The 21516-nt window shown below is 40.3% G+C and overlaps 1 protein-coding gene across 3 annotated transcripts in view; it reads left to right on the top strand.

Annotated features, from left to right (window-relative positions):
• TJP2 (tight junction protein 2) overlaps positions 1-21516 on the top strand; it is a 114439-nt gene that overhangs the window by 11903 nt on the left and 81020 nt on the right. For 2 of the 3 annotated variants that reach the window (XM_036920194.2, XM_036920190.2), the window contains one exon: positions 9945-10065. The exons of the other annotated variant lie outside the window; for it this stretch is intronic. The gene's annotated coding sequence lies outside the window, so the exon portion shown is untranslated. Of the gene's footprint in view, positions 1-9944; positions 10066-21516 lie in introns of those variants that run through there. 3 annotated transcript variants of the gene reach the window in all.

The following is a 21516-nucleotide window of genomic DNA, read 5'->3' as shown; positions in this document are numbered from 1 at the left end:
TGAAGCGGTATTGGGAATAGAAAAAGAAAGACAGCTAGAAGAGATGAAAAGGGAAGGAGGGAGGGATGGTATCCATTGAATGCATGTATAACATCTCATTTATTATTAAAGCCACCCCCTGGGTTGTGGTCTTAAGAATTCAAGTTTTACAGATGATGAAATAGGTTCAGAAGAGGCAAGTAGCTTATCCAAGATCACAAGGTGTTAAACAACAGAGGTGGGATTTCCATCTAAGTACAGCTGTCCTTCCCTGTGTCACGGGGTTGGTGTGATTGGGTACTACAGGCATGGGGGAGGATGTCCAGGTCTTGTGTCAGGTGAACCAGGAAGAGGGTACAAGAAATAGGAAAAGGCAAGAGGCACCTGCTGGGGGCTGGGCAGTGGGTTATGTCAAATGTGTATTGGGCTGGCGGGGAGGACAAGAGTAGAATGACAAATTTGGTGGCATCCAGTTGAAGGTAATAGTTTAACTGAACCCAGTAGTGAGTGCATTCTGAGGATGACTGTGAAGAGCGGAGACTAGCTTGGGCTGAGGCTGGTAAACACAGGGGAGCCATAGCTAACCGTGAACTCTTTGGTAATTCTTTGACCTCATGTGGCCTATTTTTCTTACAGTGTTCTGATGGATCACCTGAGCAGCGAATATGTAAATATACCTTATATGTGAAGGTGTTGAGGAGATGGGGAATGAAATGACTTGCATGTCATAGGTTTGTTTGTAGTAGAGCTAAAAAAACGAAAAATAGCTGTTTCTCTGACTCTTCTGTTTTTAGTTAAGGCTTTTTCCCAGCTCCCTGAAAAGCAGACCACGTCCTGTAAAATAGCCCGTTTGGGGTGTTAGTTCATTTCCATTTTTGTACTTGCATTTTTACTGTTCAGGAACATTGAAATACCCAGTGAAGAAAGATGTCCACCCTTTTCCTCCAGCAGAAATAAAGTAGAAGTAATCAGTTCAAAGGGAATGTCAGTCTGATCTTTTACATTTTATGTTCAACTTTTTCAGAAAGAGAACTTGAGCATCTTTACTTGAAAGCTCTATATTTAAAGACATTTAAAAAATAAATTAATGATTTTTAGTCAGATAATTGTAGTTGTAAAGAATTTCTAGAATTCTGGGAATTAACCAAATAAATGCATATTTATAAAAAATCCTACAATTATTAAGAAAATGCCACATAAGTACATATCTGGATGGGGTATTCTGGTTAGATTCTTTTTTTGTGTTACTGTCTTTATGAAGGAGTTCACACAAAGAGGACAGTTTTTTTAAGGTGAACAAATAAATCAGAAAACTAAACAATCTCTTTTAGGCAACAGAGGCAAATTCTTTCTTACTATTGCTAAGACAGATTTTTTTTTTCTAATGAGAAACCCAACTTTAGTTTTGTGTGAGATATCATAGATGAAAATCACTTTGTAAGAGCTGTGTGTTAAATGCATCAAAAATTCCTATAGAAAATGAAACTTTAAAAAGTGCCATTTATACAGTATTACATCACTTTCACTGTAGTAAAAGAGTTTCCAGTGGGTGACAAGTTGAACCTGATTTTTTGTTGTTAGCTCAGGCTTCATTTCTTATTTGAGAGGGTTGTATAGTAATTTTTATCACGTGTCTTTAGACATACAGTTTGTTAGAACAAAGACTGTTGTGTAAGTATAATTACATCTTCCTGTATGATTAAATGAGGGCTGTATTGAGGCTTTTTTCCAGCAGTGGCAGCTGTAGCCAACCACGTTCAGCCCATAAAAGAATTCCTGTGACTAACTGGTGCTAATTGTTTGCAGACCAACCAGTGGGAGTAATATTCATGAACACTATGGAAATGAAATATTCCAAGACCAAATGGCTTATCCCGTGTTTTCACCACTTAACTGTGGTCAGATTATAATAACTGTGTAATCAGGCCAAGTAAAGTGGGAGCCCTTAGTCTTCTGTTGTTATTGGAAGACAATTTAGCACTCATCTGTTCAGACTTCTCATCTTACAAGTGGGGAAAATGGAGGCGTATGGAGCAGTTGAAGGGTTAAGTCACTGACCTTCAGACGTTTTGCTCACACCCCCTATCAGATTTTTTAAGTATACCCTGCCACATGTGTGAGTGTATTAATTTCTAAATGATATATCGCAGTGTAATTTAAAATATATGTTTCCAAAGTAAATATTATACATATTTAAAAACTTGACTTTTTAATGGACGAGAGAAAAAAGGAAAGAGATGATTTAATAGTTTCTTTCCACACCCTGAAGATTGTTGGTGTGAACCCCAATTTAGAGACTCATGATTTATGTCATTAGGGTTTAAAAAAAAGAAAGACAAAGAAAGTTGCTATTGAGGAAAAAGAGACTCTAGTGAAAGGGTTCAAGATTTGGGGGGATGAGGATGGGTTTGGGACACTCATTCACTGTGGGTATTTAGGTTAATCAGGATCGCCTCATAATGACTCCTGCGTCCACTTCACTTCCTCTTTATATAGAGTTTTAGGTAAGAAACAGTTCAAGTCCTGTATAATATTAAATAAAAAATAAAAAATACTTGAAGAAGTCAGGGAGGTGTGGGTCAACATCTTCAGAGTGACAGAAACTCAGCTAAAACTAAATTTCACAGAATTTTACAAAAGTTAATTTATTAGTTTTAATAAAAGTGTAACTGAGATCTCCTGGGATTCCAGCAGCCTTAGCCTAACTTGATCCAGAATCTCAAATGATGTTGTTATTTCCTTTTGATACTGTTTTTCTCAACTACGGTTGACCCTTGAACAATGGATTTGAGCTGTGTGGACCACATATGCATAAGTTTTTTTCAATAAATATATTGGAGAATTTTTTTGAGATCTGTGATAGTTTGAAAAAATATTTTCTTTAACTTATTGTAAGAATACAGTATATAATACATAAAACATACAAAATATGTGCTAATCAACTGTTCATGTTATTAGTAAGGCTTCCAGTCAACAGTAGGCTATTCATAGTTAAGTTTTGGGGGAGTCAAAAAGTTATAAGCAGATTTTTTTTTCCAATTAACAACAGCCAACAATTTTTTATTTTCTCCATGAAATTGGTTACTTCAGAAGTGCATATGCCATGTATTTTTTTTAAAGAGCTATGAAGTCAATTATTTTATAGTACAGCAGCCTATAATCCCACATTCTAGCTTAACTTTAACAAGGTGGTTTGTTATATCCTTATAAATGTTTGCCCTTTTTTATTAAGGTATCATTAATATACACTCTTATGAAGTTTTCACATGGAAAACAATGTGGTTATTACATTCACCCATATTATCAAATACCACCATATACAATTGAAGTCACTGTCCATCAGTGTAGTAAGATGCCACAGAGAAGTTACTTGTCTTCTCTGTGCTACGCTGTCTTCCCTATGACCCCACACACACCATGTGTACTAATCATAATACCGCTCAATCCCCTTCTCCCTCCATCCCCACCTACCCTTCCTCACCCCTCCCCTTTGGTAACCAATAGTCCCTTCTTGGAGTCTGTGAATCTGCTGCTGTTTTGTTCCTTCAGTTTTGCTTCATCATTATACTCCACAAATGAAGGGAATCATTTGGTACTTGTCTTTCTCTGCCTGACTTATTTCACTGAGCATAATACCCTCTAGCTCCATCCATGTTGTTGCAAATGGTAGGATTTCTTTCTTTCTTATGGCTGAATAGTATTCCATTGTGTATATGTAGCACATCTTCTTTATCCATTCGTTTACTGATGGACACTTAGGTTGCTTCCGTATCTTGGCTATTGTTAATAGTGCTGCAATAAACTATATGCAGATTTTTTTGCTCTGCGAGGGTGGTGCCCAGAACCCCTGCATTGGTCAAGGGTCCACTGTACAAGTGGTGGGCTGCCTTCACATGGTGGGGAATTTGAGAGCTAACAGCTCTGGCAGCCTATCAGCCCTGATTAGCAGCTCCAATAGAAAAAGGGCATTTCCCTCAGAATGTCATATTTTCATCCCAGGAGAGACTGTACCTTGACCCATTAGGTGGGCCACTGTGATGGATGGGTCCACCTTCAGCCCACAGAAAGTGAGCAAGAAAAGTCCTCCAGTCAAAGGAGAGACATTTATAAAAAAGGGGGAGGAGGTAGATTTTGAATGTTTCCAAACAGTATATTTTTATGCTATTGGGGCTCACCCATGTTGGATTCTAGAGGTATTTTAAAAGATATTTAAAAAAAAAAACAGAATTGTTTCTTAATTTTTACTTTGCTGTTGACTCATGCAAGGAGTTTTACAGCATTTAGAAAATGCCTTGCTATAAAATGACACCTGGAGCTCCTTAATTGTCAAAGCATAGCCTTTTAGGGAGAGGTGTTTGCAGAAGGAGCAGACCTGCTTCTGATTTTAATTCATCCAGAGTCACGCAGGCTTTTTGGACCAATTATTACTATACCTTGAGATAAATCACCTCCTGTGCCATTTGTACTTGAAGGATTAGCGGCCTCAAAGATTTAAGTGCGGATTAATTGGGGAGTGAACATTAGATAGCTGTGTTTAGAACCACGGTCGTCCTGCAAATCATTTTCATTAGTGCTTTATTCAAAATTCTTCAGCCTTACATAATACTGACGCAGGGAAATCTGGACACAGCTATTTATTTGTGGCTTGGCCTCAGCCTTTGCCCCACCCTCACTCTCCACCGTAGAGTTCAGTAGCTCTATCTAGGGATGCACAGAGCATCTAAAAGCACAGCCGCTTCCAGTATTGCAAAGATTACTTCATTTGCTTCAGCCAGACAGTGCCCGAAATTTGCATGACCTTGTACTGAGAGAAACAAGATGAGGTACAAGAAATATATGGCTATTCTGGAAGCAGCAGTGGGCATCACCCCCCTTAACAAAAGAGAACTTCTCCCTGAAAGCAGAAGACACGTGAACCTTTGGCAGCACCCTGGGTAAGCAGAGGAGACCAGAAATGCTTTGTCTGTGTTTGGGGGGTCTAGGTGGAGAAAAGGGTCATATTTGTCATAAGGATATAGATGCTGAGCTCTTCACTGAGAACTTGTTTCTTCCTGGAAGATACAGCCTTCCTAGACTGAGTTAAAATAGTCAGCATTGAAATTCATGATGAGAATAGTCTAAGAAAACTGGTCCCACAGCCAAGAAGATGAAGGAGTGTCTAGAGCTCATTTTTACATTCATTTTTTACATGTACATCATTACACTCACATCATTTTACATCCTGATTTTGAATACATTCAGGGCTGAGTTGCCATGCTGAAGGAGGGTTTAAATGTTCTTTTTCCAAGTGGTCAGAGGCCTCAATCCTCACTTTCCTCTGTGAAGTCTCTTTTGTGTCCTTTACATATTGAGAAGTTGTTCACAGAGCAGAGAGTAGTTTTAGGGACTGAATTTAATTTTTATGCTGAACGAGCCACACATCGGTACACACTCAAGATCAGCTTGAAGCACCTGGGTAGCTATGATACTTTCTAAAAAGTAGAAAGTCACTGGCTTATACATTCATTAGAGAAGATTTAGAAAATACCGAAAAATATGGGGGGAGAAATCATCCACAGTCCCATCTCCCTAAGAGAGTGGCTATAGTTATTTAGGTCAGTTCTCAGTGGTGGGTGCGGTGTGGGAGTTTGCCCCCCAGCGGACATTTGGCAATGTCTAGCCAAAGTTCTGGTTGTTGCAACTGGAGAGGGTGGGGATTGCTACCATATCTAGTGAGTAGGGGCCAAGGATGCTGTCCAGCATCCTGCAATGGGCAGAATAGACCTTCCACAACACCAAAAATCCAGCCCCGAATGTCAGTAGTGCCACCGCTGAGACATTTGATTTAGGCAGATTTTCTTCCCATCTGTAAAAGTTAGTTTTTATTAGAAATAAAAAATGAATATTTCTTTTGGACATTTTAAGAATGCTATAGAGTGGAATACTAAGGCAGCATTATTATTATTATTTTAATTATTATTTTACTGCTGTCTTGAAAGTAAAAAAAGTGTGTATATATGTGGAGGGAGCAACGGGGATGTTAGCCATGTGGGTTAATGTTTAGTGAGAACTATGAAAAGCACATCCTCATGACCACATTGTGATTCTTCCAGTAGTTCCTTGAGATTGGGCATTCTGGAGGCCGGCCCTTTGTCCTGGAATGACAGAAATTTAGAACTAGGAGGACTTTTTATCAGGGATGGTGAACAGGCTTCGTGTGGCACGTGGAAGGCAACTGATGGCTGGGCTTCTTAGAGTGTCAAGTTAGGGAGGACTCCCAGGCCAAGTGCGGGCTTGCAGGAAAGGAGCATTGTGGTTGGTGAGGGATGTTTTGTTCTGGACACGTAATTTGGAGAATTGGAGTACTGCAACGGGTGGTCCATATATTTACCATTCTTTAATCTAATTTAGTCTTACAATTTTACAAGTCTGAACCAGCCTCGTTTGAGTCATCGTGATTGAGGGCTGGGCCCTCAGACAGCAACTGGATGTTCTTAGTTTCTGGCTTGGGAACTTTCATTAAGGGATTCACCCTAAACAAGCCCGACATGATTCAGATGTGTAAATTGATTCCCACATTATTCTTTCCTTTTTGGAGATAACCTTTTCCAGCCATTGGAATGAGTAAGCACCCCAGGTAGAATCATCTCTGCTTCTTCCTCATCTCCCCAAGTCAAGCCAAACAAAAGTCAAATGATTCATTCCAAAGTGATCCCTAAAGAGGAAAGTTGAATGTTACTTTCTTTAAAAAAAAAAAACATTCCCTTAGGCCTGATGAAATTGCAGTGCATCACAGAACAACAGGACCTTCCTTGAATCTGTAATACTTCGAGTTCTTTGAATACACATGGACTAAACATTGTTCTGCTGATGCCCATTTTTTTGTTTGCTGACCCCCTTGTCACCTGAAGCAGCCTTTCTTCAGACATATTTATATCCCTCACTAAGCTTGCAGTAAACTCTCCCTTCCGAGTATCCTAGGAGGGGTCATCTCCTACTGGTTAATTTCATAAATCAATCTAAGTCCTTCAGAGGCACTTCTCACACTTTAATTTATATATGAATCATGCTGCCAAAATGCAGATTTTAATTCTGTACATATGGTCGAGCCTGAGAGTCTGCATTTTAAAAACTTCCAGGTGTTGCTGTCAGCACAGGTGATGCCCCATGGATGGTCAGTGATGCTGACCGTTCAGTCCATGAGCCACAGGGTGAGGGGCAAGCACTTGGGGAAGTGCTCTGCATCACGGCCAATTTGCTTTCTCTTGACCTCAAACTTTTTTGATCTTCCTGAGGACTTTTAGTCCCCAAACCTCCCCTCCCTGCAGTTGTTGGAGATCTCAGTGGCAAGAAGGCAGGTGGTTGGCTGTGCTTCTGCAGAGGAAAATGTGTCCATGAGCGCTCAGACCCTCTCTGCAGAGAGTTCTGTTGAGCTGATTGACTAGTGAGGCTGTTAGTTCTTCCAAGAATTCTGTCCCTTTCATTCTTTTAAAGAAATAATTCAGATTACTACAACACATAGGTAATACTGCATAGTATTCAAGAGCAGCTGCTTTTGCATTTTAAAAAACATAATTGGAAGTCAGGTCACAACTCAGTTCTCAAACCCTAGAGAATTCATTCATCATTAACCCCCTTCTCCTTTTAGGACTTTGTCTTGCTGTCTGCAAACAGGGCTGTGCTTGGGCGTCTCTGCGAAGTGCAGTCACAAGATAGGCTGATGCAACCAGCCACCAAAAATGTTGCAAGTTCGTGGAAGCACAGACTTGGTGACTTACACGCGTGCATATTTACTCCACTGCCCAGCCTATGTATGATAGGTGCTCAGCTTTGCCAGTGTTCACTTGGTTTCAGCATAGACACAAATGAAGAAAAAAATTTCTAAGGAACTGACATTGAAACACAAAAATACTGAGCCACCTCTGGATTCTCCTTTTAAAGATTTGTGATGTTTTTCACCACTAACTCGTATTACCTCACAGTTGTTTTATGTATCTGTCAATACTATTGAACACCAAAACTAGAAATAACAATAATAGAAAATAATAGAAACACCAGAAAGAGTAATTTAAGGCTTTCTGCCAAGCTTTTTCTAAATGTAAAGGCAGCCATAGTCCATAACAATGTAGTTTAGAAATGGCTGATGTTACTGATGGTTTGCATACATGTCAAAAACCTTGGGAACATTACAAAAGAAAGTTAAAACCAGGATGTCTTACAAATGCAGAAAACTGATTTAATTAAAAAGCAAGCAGTTCCAATAAAAGAAACAAGTTCTCTTTAGACCTGATACCTGTAGAAAAATTTCACATTAAGGCCAAAAGCATAACCAATCCCATCTTGATTTGCTGACCATTTATTTATCTTTGGAAGTAATAATAGAAACCATGTATGGGCTGGACTCTAATCCTATTGCTTGCTTTGTAGGATGTCCAGATGGCCCTGCTTCGGCCAGTGCCTACATTTCCTGCTTATTCTTGGGGAAGGGAAATATGTCCCCTGCCTGTACAAATAAAATCGACACTATCTTTTATTTCTATTTCATTGTGTAGGGAATGTTTTGCCCAGATGCCACAATACCACTTTGTCTAGCAAACAGAGGAGTATGTCCAGAACTGGTGAGAAGCCACATTCTTCCTCCCACTGGAAGGGTTTCCTTTGACGGGGGTGAAGCAGCTGGGGCCCAGCCCCACCCAGATGTGAGCTTGCCTCCTTGTGCAGTTTGAAGGCATCTGCAGGCTTCATAAAAAAATGTGGAGAAGGGATATTTCTTGGGTTTTTTTGGGATGAGGAGTAAGCAGGAAAAGTATTTGCCACTTTTTCTAACTGTGGGCAACTCACACATGTAAACATAAAGATAAGCCAGTACAATAAGTGCTGTGAAAAATAAGTTCCATTTTAGTTTAAAATGTTTTCTCTACAGTATACTTTAAGTGTATTTTACCACAATTTTTAAAAAAGTGTGTTCTCTCTATATTTTCCCTCCTGCTGAGTATTTTTTTTTAATCCCAAAAGAAATTCTTATGGCATCTTATTCCTCAGGATGACCCCTAGGTAAATTGATGGTGCCAAACTTTATATGGCCACTCATTTTCAACATTTTTTGAAAGATTGAAAATACTAGGGGCAGCAATTCCACCTGTGGGTAAAATTGTAATATTTCCAGAATATCTCACCTGGCTTTAAGGCATTTGCATATCAACAGGCATTCCTAAGGGAACAAGAAAAGTAGTTCATCTTCACATCAATGGGTAATTACCTGGGCAACCAAGGGGCTTATCTAAACCTGAGAGGTTGGGGGGAGGTCTTGCTTGCTTCTGCCTGAGCAGGAAAAAGATGGCCCCAGACTGCAGTTTTTAGCAATAAACAGGTTTTAAACTTTATTTCTCCATTTTACTGATTTCGGTTTTAGAGGTATTTTACCCCAGGATTTCCTTCCCCCGGAGTTACAAAACCTGAGAGAAATGAATATTATGTCCATCTAAACACTTGTGCATAGTAGCCAAAAAGTGGAAACAATCCAAATGTCTATCAGCGAATGAATAGATAAATATACAGTGGAATATTATTTAACCACAAAAAGGAATGAAATTCTGACACATGCTGCAGTATGGATGAGACTTGAAACTGTAATGCTAAGTGAAAGAAGCCAGTTACAAAAGATCACATGTTGTGTGAGCTCATTAAATGAAATATCCAGAATAGGTAAACCTATAGAGACAAATATTAGATTGTCAGTTGCCTAGGGGCGGCGTGGGGTGGAGGAGGGACTTGCAGGAGTGGAGGGTGATACCTAACAAGAGCGGGGGTTCTTTTTTGAAGTAATGTTCTAAAATGGATTGTGCTGATGGTTGACAACTTTGTGAATATTTTGAAAGCTATTCTACAAATGGTGAGTTGTATGGTATGTGAACTTAAGTTCATTTCCCAAGATATCACCATGCCAGTAGTGACCATGTTGGATTTTAACATGTTGTCTTTTTCAGGGGTCGAAGTGCCACATTATTATCATCTCCCTGTGAGTGGGATTGGCACCCCAGCTGTCCCTCCCAGCACAAGTACTCCACGAAGCACAGACCTTTGCTTGTGGACAGCCTGCTTGACCAGGTACTCGCTTTTTTGTCTCTCATCAACCTAGTTACTGTCTGTCCTCCACCAAAAGCTGAATGTAAATTACATGACATCCAAGCAGTAGCTGACATTGTTTCTGATGTTGCTGATAAAGAGATTGTTCAATATCAAAGAACATTTCATTGCAGTGACTTATTTACCAAAGAACAGAAACATTATACCTGCACTTATGGTCTGAATTGATAGATGTAACTTTGCCATGGTTGGGAGAATGCTAATTGAGGTCCTTCTAGGCTTAAACACAGAAGTCCAACTCCTGTAGTTCAGAAAAAATGCCTAACAGGGTTTTTTGGTGTCTGGGGTTATAGATCACATTTTCTCCCTTTCTTTGAGGTAGCAGAATTATGTAATGGTGGTAAGCACTTTGCTGAAAATATAAAAGACGTCAGTTGCAATGGCTTCTGAAGATTAATTATGTATAAGCTTTCAGCAAAAGAGCTACCAGTGAGTGTTATCTATTTACTGATTCACTTTTAAGTATGAATTAAATGAGATTTACAAGGTATTAAGTTTTATTTTGACAGATGCTGGATGTATTTGTTCTTAGTTACACTTTAACCCCTGATTGTAGACCAGTCCATTTAGCTGGAATGGGGTTGGAGTATTTTTCATGTGCTTGTGTCATTATTCCTGTCTGTTTAAGCTCGCAGCCCCTGCCTGGGTGGATTCCAGCAACAGGTCAGAGCTGGAATTTTAGTGGAGTGTGAGTAGCACCCTACAGAAGAGCACAGAGCTGTTCAAGCCCCCTACCTTACAAGTGTGTGATCTTGGGCACATGTCTTAATGTTTCTGAGTCTCCCTTCCTTCCTCTGTGAAAAGGGGGCATTAACATGAAGCTAAATGAGTTCAAGTATAGCAAGAACAGGGTACATACCAAAGCCTCCTTTGGAGTCTAGTTGTCCAAATGGGGATACTCGAGTGGGGAAATCCTGTGACCACTGAACCAACAGGACTGAGAGTGTTGTTTTTTTTTTTTTAACCAAGATGTTCTCCATTGAGCTCTTAATGTTTCCAAACATAAGAAGACAGATGCTTGCCAAGACTCCAGAAGTGGTTTTCCTAAAGCTCTATTTCTATTTTGGATCTATTGATTTAGTCAAAGAAATTGGAGGGACAGCATGGAGTATGACAGAGGGGGATGAAGCTGTCATTGCCTATTGAAGGGAAGGCTATTTGTGACCCAAGCAGGCCCCTGATGCCTTGAACTAGTGACCATACGCTCCGTCACATCAGTTTAGTTTCCCAAGTGAATGCCTCACTCCCAAGTCTTTCATGTGTAAACGCGTAAACTTGGTTTTCTGTGATGAATTAGCCTCAGATGAGCCAGGGTGGTGAGGATTTTTCCCAGAAAGCATCCCGCATCCCCTTAGTTTCAGATCCAGCAAACTTCTATTAAGAGCACTGGGCTAGGTGATTTTATTGGCCAGGCACTGGGCCAGGTGATTTTACCCATATTGCTTATCCTCAGAACAATCTTGAGAGGAAGGAATTACCAGCTCCCTTTTGTAAATAAATAAACTGAGATTCAAAGATTTTGAAATAAATTTCCCCAGGTTGCACAGACCCTGACTCCTGACTTCAGTGAGATTTCTCACTGCTGACTTTATGAACTAAGTTATACCAACTCTACAGAAGTTGAAGAATTAACCCCTAAACTCAGAATCGCAAACAGGTTTTTCTCTGGGGCCAGTTCTGATCAACCGATAGTGGCTATCTGGAGTTAAGGAGTCGTAGGTGCTGCCCAAGTTTGAGTAAGAATGCTGTGATCCATTAGCAATGTCTGGCAGCAGGGGAGGAGGGTCCCTGGAGAGCATGCCCTTGACCTGGGGTTCTGATCTTCAGCCTCTGCCCCATTTGGCCCACCTTTACCATCTTGGAGCTCCGCCAGAGAGCCCTATTTGCCCCATTCTTGTTTTTTGCTACTTTGCTACTTTGATGAATCACCTTCCTGACTTGGCAAAATCATCTTTACCTCTTTGCTCTCAAGAAGGATCTTAGAGTCTGGGCAGAGGCTCACTCCCTCCACATGGCTTCTCATTGTTAGGCAGTCCTGACACTGTGCAGTTTCCATAGACTCATCCTATAGCATGGGCCTAGAAAAGTCTGAAGGTGAAAGCTTAAAACTTTTACTTCAGTGCACCTGGGAGCCCCTCAGTCCCATCTCCCCTAAGGGCTCCTCAGTGTAGAGGAGTACCTGGGAACTCCCACCAGCAGCCAGACCTCCTCATGTTGAATTGCATAGACTCAGAGCAGTAGTTCTTGAGCTTTGGTGCACCAGAATCACCCAGAGGGCTTGTGAAAACAGATTTCTGGGTCCTACCCCGTGAGTTTCTACTTCAGTCAGTGTGGGGTGAGGCCCAGGAATTTCCATTCCTAACAAGTTCCCAGCCAGGCCATACTGCTGGTTTCTGGACCACACTTTGAGAACCACTAACCTAGCAAGTACTTTAGACAGCTGGTTTAGAGCATAGTCTTGTTTTTAGATGGTGTGTGTGGCTAGCTTCCCTACCTGTGGTGAGCAGCCATTTCCCCAAACATTTATTGAGCATCTCACACAGCACTGCCTGAGGGAAACTGAGAGGAATACAAAGGCTCATCCTCTGGGGGATTTAGGAATCTAATTTGGAATGGGTAATTGCACTGCTGTGTGAGAAGTTCTGTCCTCACCCCATCTGCTGGATGTGAGCAGAAGGCCTGAGGCAGTGACTGAGGGTGGGAGGCCTCCTGCGGTAGCTGATGTGCCTCTCCAGATGAAAAGTTGTTGGCCTGGTGTGCAAAGGAGGGAGGGGAATTCGGGAGCAGAGGGCGTACATCAAAGGGGCGTGGAGTTGCTGTACTGGGCTGGAAGAAAAGTTAAGCTTATGGTGAGAATTCCCTTGGTAATTCCTGTATAAAGTGAAGAGTCAACCTATCGTAAAAACAGCGAAAGCTTTATGTTTTGGGGGATGCTTATTATAATGTGGTTGGTGCTGTGCTAATTTTTTAAAAATTAATTTATAATTTTTTAATTAAGGTATCATTGATATACAATTTTCTGAAGGTTTCACATGAACAACATGGTGGTTTCAACATTCACCCATATTATCAACACCCCCCCACATCCCACTGCAGTCACTGCCCATCAGTGTAGTAAGATGCTATAGAGTCAGTACTTGTCTTTTCTATCTGTGCTAAATGTTTCATCTGTGTTATGGCATTTAATTCTCATACCTACCCTATGAGGTGTAGGACATAATCCCGATTTGTGTTGGTTTCCTAGGGCTTCAGTAACAAAGTACCTCAGACTGGGTGGCTTAAACAACAGAAATTTATTTTCTCACAGCTAAGGATGCTGGAAGTCTGAAATCAGGCTTTTGGCAGGGTTGGTTCCTTGAGAGGTTTTATGAGGGAAAGATCTGTTCCACACCTCTCACTGCAGCTTGCCTGTATGAGTGTCTGTCTCTGTGTCCAAAATTCCCCTCTTTATAAAAGACACCAGTCATACTGGATTAGGGCCCACCCTGAAGATCTCACTTTAACTTAATTATCTCTGTAAACACCTTAGCTCCAAATAAGGTCACATTCTGAGCTAATAGTAGTCCTTCGACATAAGAATTTTTCAGGGGGACCCACAATACAACTGGTAACACCATCTTACAGATGGAGGGTCAGAAGCTTAGAGAATTTAGGTAAGCTGCCCAAATCACACAACCATTAGGCCACATCACGCACAATTCCCATTTTTATAGGTCAAAAACAGTTAAATAGTGGCAGTGTCATAGATCTAACCTAAGGAGCAGCAGAACCGGTCCTTGCTGAAACCCAGGCCTGTGTGACTTCACAACTGTGCTCTTTCATCCAGTGCTTTACTGGCCTCTAGCATTTTTCTGTTGTTTTTGCCCTCTCTCCTTGTGGCTCACTGGGAAAAGCTATGGTGTGATCAGGTAAACAAGCCGCTAGCTATTGGTTTCTGGTCCTTGAGTTTCTGGATAAGATATCCTTATATTTTAGTTTTCTTTTATCTGTTTAAGGAGATTGTGGGAAATTATTAGAGTATATGAAACATTTAAAATTCATGAAAGAAAGGGGCTATATTTTTCAAGATGATATGTTCTTTTTGCTATTAAAATGTTAAATACTTATAAATACACAGTTTATCAGAGTATGGATGTCCTAGTCTTAATTTCCTTCTCAAACCAGCCACAAAGTTTGTAAACAATGTGTTAACCTAATAAGGGATTACTCCTTAAATTTGTATTATAAGTGTATTTACTTGCAATTATTTCTGCATTCAGGGATTTAAACAGCTTAATTGGCAAGCCATAAAGATTTCAGACAGGTAGTTTTGGTAGTACTCACACAATAATGACATATATTTCTCTGTAAGTATTTAAGATGAGAGAACATTGCTCCAAATACTTATCTACAAAGACTTTGTCATTTTAGCAATTCAAGCAAACTTACATCAAGAGAAATTGGTATACAGTTTAAGTGGAAGAAAAATAAAAATAAGAAGGGTTTATTCTTATTTTCTTAATGCTTCAGTTACAGCCTAACATGTTTTCCAAGCAAAAATTTGAGTACACAGTTTGCTCCTGAAATCAGCAAGACAAAGTGGTGGCCCATCTGGCCTATCTCTGGAAATCTGAGCTATCTAGGTATTTTAAGTAGAGCACATAGATGAATACTTCTTAAGCTAGGCTCTGAAACATAAATTTAATTACACTTCTGCGTATTTGAGAGAATCCAGAACCTAAGAATTCAAAGATGGCTAGGGGCTTACAAACCTAGAGTCCTCTCTCTCACTTTTCACAACCAAATTTCTTAAAAGGATTCTCTATACTTAACTGTTTTCCTTACCACCACCTGCCCTTCTTTTCTTCTTCATCTATTCCAGCCACTGAGGGGTCCTGTAACTGGGTTCAGATGCCATATAGGCAGGGCACTACACTGCTGGTGGAACTGTACGTGGGGAAGGGTCTTCCCTAGATGGTAGTTGCCCTGTGTGCCTATATTAGCCCCAGTGCAGAGGGGGCTTATTTTATGATTCTCATTAACCAGATAAAACTGAGATAAAGATTTTGCAACTAGCTTCTCGTTGGGAGGGATATCATCACTGGAGCCCCGATTTTGGTGCTTCATCACATTGTCATCAATTGGAGGGGTTGGTGACAGCGCTTTTCAATTCAGCCAGAATTTTGATGCATTTAGAGGTAATCTGGTTGTCTAGTGAGATTAGATGAAACACCCTAGATAGGATTTCCCCCTCCTTATCATAATTATATTTATATTTGAAAAAATTACTGATTTTTGAGAAAATATACATAATTGTTTACAATCATTCTTAACATTTGGTATTGATACTTGAAATATAATTACTGATATTCAATCAACATTGTTATATATGTATAATTATTTTTACTTCAGATCTGAAGTCTAGTTACTAAAATAATTCTATAAACATGCTTTGAAAGAGGGTTTGTAATATGTTAAAGTTAAGTCTGTTGTCATGGCTTTAGCTCAGCATAAGAAATGTGACGAGAAAGAGGGGTGCTTTCCCAAGACTAACAACAAGAATGAAAATACTTTAGCAACTGGAGGGGGGTTCCAGCAGAGGTAGACCTAGATCAGGGAGAGAAAAGATGAGTAATGAATAAAGTGTCATTGGACATAATAGCTAGGATTACTGCTAAAAAAAAGAAAATAGGAAAACACTTTGTTGATGTGATTTCGTGTGTGGAATGTAGATCTCAGCTCTGAATCCCTTGGAAATAAACATGGCTTCATTTTTTAAAAACTTAGATCATAACTTCAGAGGCAGGAGAAGCTGAAAATCCCTCACATTCCTGGAATTGAAAGATTTCAATCTGTGTTAACCTTACCCTCACATCCTAGATGAGCAAAGAATTTGATGTACCTTCTATAAACCTAATCTTATTTGTTATGGCTCCTCGCCCTGCTTCTCTTCATTACTCTAGGAGTTTTGGAAATGAGCTTAATGCAGTCTTAGTCCCCAAGAACACTGTCAGGCAAGACCTTCCAGAAATCATGGGACACAAAGACTCAAGAGACAAAAATCAGATGTACCAGTCACACACCTGATTCGATTCATTCAACTTGAAAACACGCAGCAAGAAGCCAGGGGAGAAAGAACATGGCAACATAATTAGTTTAAGATACAGATGGGGTAAAAGGTCCACACTTCAGGGACCCTGTGCTTGCATTGTTCACATATCCTTTCTCTCTGCTCTGTTAGCTTTCCCAGTGATGTGTGGTCACAAAGGCCAAAGTAGAGATTATCTCAGCAAGTTGAATGTGTCTGAAGCCACCACATGTTTGCCCTTTCAGAAGGATGTAGGGCAGGTAGGCCTGGCCAAATAGTGGTAGCTCACCAGTGATCTGTTTTCTCTGCAGTTCAGGGAAGAATATACTTGGGGCCAGAAGTAGGCACAAGGCGTGTCACTAATGGGTGATCGAATTAGGGATGATTCAACTGCTAATCTGAAGGTTACATATAGGAACTGGGTTTATTATATATTATGAATATTTCATTAAGTAGGTAATATTAAGAGTACAAATTATAAGATATTTTATATGATTACATTTTATTGTATCTAAATAAGTACAGTTATGTTAGATATTTGTCAATATTTTATTAAATATCATTTAAGATTTAATTTGTTCTTCCATCTCCTTCTATTTTTAACACTCTCATTTCATTTTTTCCATCTATATTTAACACACAAATGCTCCATTTATTCTGCTTAACACATTTATAGGTTACTATCTACTATCTATACTATATTCATCATAGAGATTCTGCCTGAGCCTTAACAAGCTACTTTTTTCTTCATTATCTGTGCCAGATAAATCTTAGGAGTATCATCTATCTGATTTTTTCCTTGTCCTCTATATCAGTTTTTAAAAGACCTTTGAATGGAAGTATTTATTCAGAAAATTATTGTGTAGTCATACAAATGGAATATTATGCAGCTAGGAAAATGATGCTATAAATCTATATTGCCATAAAAAAAATAGTCAAGCAGTATTCTTACATGGAAATAACAGGTGGCAAAGTCTAGCACAGCCCCAGGCATGTAAAGTATTTGACATCGACATGTTTACTTGCATACAGGTCCCTGGAAGGATGCTTGCCCAGTTACTAACAGTAGTTTGCTCTGAGTGGTGATAGTTCAGTTGCAGCTCACTACTTCTTTTATGATCTACTGTATGGTTTGGTTGTATAAACAAGTATCAATATCAAGTAAAAAAATATATTTAAATATATAAATAATTGATACACATATGTGTGTATACAAATATCTATGTCAATAAACATAACAGAAAGAATTATAGGACCAGACGCTTTCTTCTGTAAACCAAGGACATTCTGCAAATACTTATTTTCTGACCTTCAAAATGTAATCTCTCTGTTTTGCATCACAAAATTGCAACAGCAGTTAATTGTCCCTTTGGCAGGATTTCCCAGACCTCCCTGATGATGAGACTTGTCTGGGGGTGCATGCTCAAAATATAAATTCCCCAGGCCCATTCTCAGACCTACTGATTGAGAATCTCAGGGGAGGGACTCCATGTGCCTCAGGTGATTCTTATCATCAGAGAAATTTAGGACTTGGTCCCATGGCAACATAAATGTTAGGAGCCGCATTTTCCATTTCTATTGAATGCCTCCAGGAAGTGCCTTTTCCAGGCCCAGCTTCTTTTGTTTTAAGAGGCCTGCACTAATTTGCACGGCTGCCCTGGAAAAGTATCTGTGTGCTGCATTTTTTCAAAGACCCCTTTCAGGACTGAGAATTCTTTGACAATCTGGGAGACTCTTAAGTAACTTTAATCTGTGTTGATCAGGGATACTGAATTCTTAGGGCAGAGGATTCTGGTGATGATTTTTTAGAGCAATTCACATGTTGCAAGAGGCCACCCCTGGCTCCCTGGAGGACTCGTATCTCACGCACAGTCCACTGGGCCTCTCTGACCTTAGGTTTGCTCCCTTGCCCATGAGATGAGGACCTTTTTACTTTGTGAAATGTTGAACTTCAGTTAAAGTGTTTATCTTAAGTGTTTATTTAAGGAGAGGGAGTGCTAAAATTCAGTTAAACATCAGAATCATATTTGCTTCAAGGTTTCCCATTAATTAGCTCATCGACTGGAGTCAAATGGCATTTACCTTTTTAATATTGCACAGGAAGAGTTTCACAGACATTGTTTGCTCAGCCGAAAACCTCTGAGTTCTGTTGAAAGGAGTCAGAAGGAAAACAAGAACAGAAGACCCACCTCTCCCCTCACCCGGCTTGGTGCAGTTGTTCTGCTGCAGCAGAGGCTGTGAGCAGAGGCCCAAGAGCGGTGATGAGAGAACGGACTCTAATCCTGCAGTCTGGGGTTTGGAGTCTCACCGACCACCTCCTCGGCGATGGCCTGGGCAAGTGGTTTGCCCTCTCTGAAGTGCAGTTTCCTCATCTACAGCAGGGCAGTCATACCAAATCCATAGGGGTACTGTGAGGGTTTACACGAAGTGAAAGATGTTTGGTATATAATGTACATTTAATCAGTCATTGTTTAATCACTGTTTCTGTTTTTTCTTTTTAATGGAGAATTAACAAGTGGCACCTGTCCCTGAAAAGAGTGTAAATTTCATATACTTTGCAGTGTAAACAGTAGTAAAATGATAAAGGCTATTGAAACTTGAGTACAGTGTCTCTGAGGGCCCAGGGCTCCCTGCCTGGAAGGGAGGATTCTCCTGCATGCAGAGCAGTCTCCCTAAAAGCCTCTGTCTAGACTGGGTCGTGCCTCAAAAGGTGCCCATAGGCCTCGAGTTGGATTATGCTCTGTCCCAAACTCCCGCTCGCTGACCAGGCTGAGTGCGCCTTGACCTTGCCTGCCCACTGAGCATACCCAGACCCACCCTGTAAGTGTGCTAGGAGTCTGCACACAGGCAGCCTGGTCCCATGGGGGCAGCCCAGACACAGCTGCCTCCTTCCAACCAGAACTCTCCCCAAGCCCAGGGCCTCCTCAGATGCATAATCCATCAGCCGGCAGCTGACTCTGAGTTGCACAGCTAATTCATTTGTCAGCTTGGTGGCCAGCTAAACCCATCAAGCCCAGAGACACTGCTCGGTTATGTCAGGGTTTGGGATTTGTACCACTGGCAGGGAGAGGAGAGAGTTCCTAGAAAGGCACCATCCATTGAGAACGGACAACTCTCTTGCAGTAGGTCTGACTGCTCATGATTGCATCATTTTTGTACTCACTCACACATCTTTTCATTGTGGTAATAACAACATCCCTGCCAGTGTATTACCAATACCAGTAGTAATAATAATAAAGTTAGAGAGAGAGAAGTGGCTAATAGGCTCCTTTGCTTTCTTGGGCTTCTCCCCCTTCCAGGCTTCCCTTACCCTAACCAGACTGCCTGCTGCCCCCCACCAAGCCCCCTTTTCATACCCCTGCACTGTGCTCACTGAAATGCTTTCCCAGTAAGCAAAACACTCAGCTGGACTCCATCTCCTTGCTTTAACTTAAACTTGCTGTCTCCTAAGGGCACATGGCTCCCTGGTAGCCACCTCGGGGATGTCTACTATTTTAGATAGAGAAATCTAAGCTAAGCAGGAGCTGGCTCTGTTGTCCAGGTATGGAAGCTCGAACAGCTTCCAAAAGGCTGTGGGGCAGAAATGAGCTTGGCAGCATTTCGAGACCAACCAAGAAAGGCCAGGATGGCTTCATGCAGTAAGCTTAGGAGAGGGCAGGACGAATTGAGTGTGGAGAAGCAGCAGGGTCAACTCACAGAGGACCTGGAGGCTGTGTTAGGCCCTACAACAGAGTACCATAGCCTAGGTGGTTAAACAATAAGTTCTGGAGGCTGGGAAGTCCCAGACTAAGGTGCTCACAGATTTGGTTCTTAGTGAGGGCCCTCTTGTAAACAGCCACCTTCTCCTCTCCATGTGTCCTCATGTGGCCTTTTCGGGGAGCAGGAGCATGGAGAGACCTCTCTCATGTTATAAGGCCACAACTCCTTTCATGAGGTCCTACCCTCAATAGCTTCCCCAAGGCTCCACCTCCAAATGCCCCACACTGGGGGTTAGAGGTTCCTGCCTCTTGGGCGGATGGAGGGGGACACAAACATTCAGCCTGTAACAGTGGCCATGAAAGCAGTTTGGATTGATGACCTTTTTTTTGTCTTTGCACAGCATTTATTTTATTTGTTTCATTAATTTTTAAAAAAATGAAAAGTTGCACATAGGTTAAAAAATAGTAATACAATCACGCATCCTTTCTTAGATAAAAGGAATTTGGAAAATCAAGGTCCCATTTCCTATTCTGTTAATAATTAGCTGTGACACTAGAATGCAGATTTTTTGTTATTTTAGGTTACCATTGAATAACGATGATTCTTTGTTTGATTACAATAGATACAGACCTGACATTTTTGTTCTATTTGTCATATAGCAAGAAAATTACGTGTTCACAAAAAACATTCCAAAAACATTAAAGATTATTTGAAATCAGATTTCTTAGTCTATCCTTGTATATCATCATATTTTAGAAGTTGAAATTCCTCTGACTTGTTTCATCTCTCTTCTATTGTTTTCTTTTTTTAATTAAGGTATCATTGATATACAATCTTATGAAGGTTTCACATGAGCAACATTGTGTTTTCAACATTCACCTGTGTTAGGATTGATGACCTTTTGAGGATTTAAAAGCATAGGAGTGACGAAATCTGATTTGCCTTGTGAAAAGTTCACTCAACTGCTGGGGAGAATGGATTGGGAGAGGCGGTGAGGCAGGACTTGATCCTGAGAGACTGTAACGGAAAAGCAGGTTCTGGGGAGAAGAGAAACTCTCTAAAATGAAAACTTGTAACTTTTTTTATAAAATAAAAATAAAGGCTAATCTCAGGATGTTTTTCATAATAGGTTTGCTTTACTTTAGAAGTGTCTTTGGAAGCTCACCACTGAGGATTTTTTTTGAGGAAATTAAATCTTCCTTTTCTCTTTAGATGCTCTTTTGGGGACTCATGTTGAAGAAAAAATTATGTTCATGAATTATTTTCTGTTTCAGTCAAGTTTTTTTTTTATTCCCCTAGTCAGTTTCAAATAGAATCTTATTTACTATTTTAAATTAAAATAACATTGTAGTAGGATCTCATTTTTATTAAAATTATTCTGGTCTCTGAGGCAGGTCATCCATCTCATCTCCTATCCCTATATATGTGTATGTCTGGAATATTCACTTAATGTTAAGATGGTTATTAGGAATTTAGATTTGACTGTTTTATAATGAACACGTTATGCTTCTTTTCAAAAACTCACTGGTCTAAAAAATTAACAAAAATGAAAATTGTTTTTGTTAACTATGGGGCAGTGTAAACAGTGTTACACCTGAGGTTACATACTTTACTGAGTAGAAGAGTGACTATGTGAAAATTAGTAC

Source organism: Manis pentadactyla, chromosome 3, assembly GCF_030020395.1.
Source record: "Manis pentadactyla isolate mManPen7 chromosome 3, mManPen7.hap1, whole genome shotgun sequence".
NCBI classification, from domain to species: Eukaryota; Metazoa; Chordata; class Mammalia; order Pholidota; family Manidae; genus Manis; species Manis pentadactyla.
The sequence above is the reverse complement of the archived record's forward strand: the minus strand, read 5'-3'. Positions and strand labels throughout refer to the sequence as shown.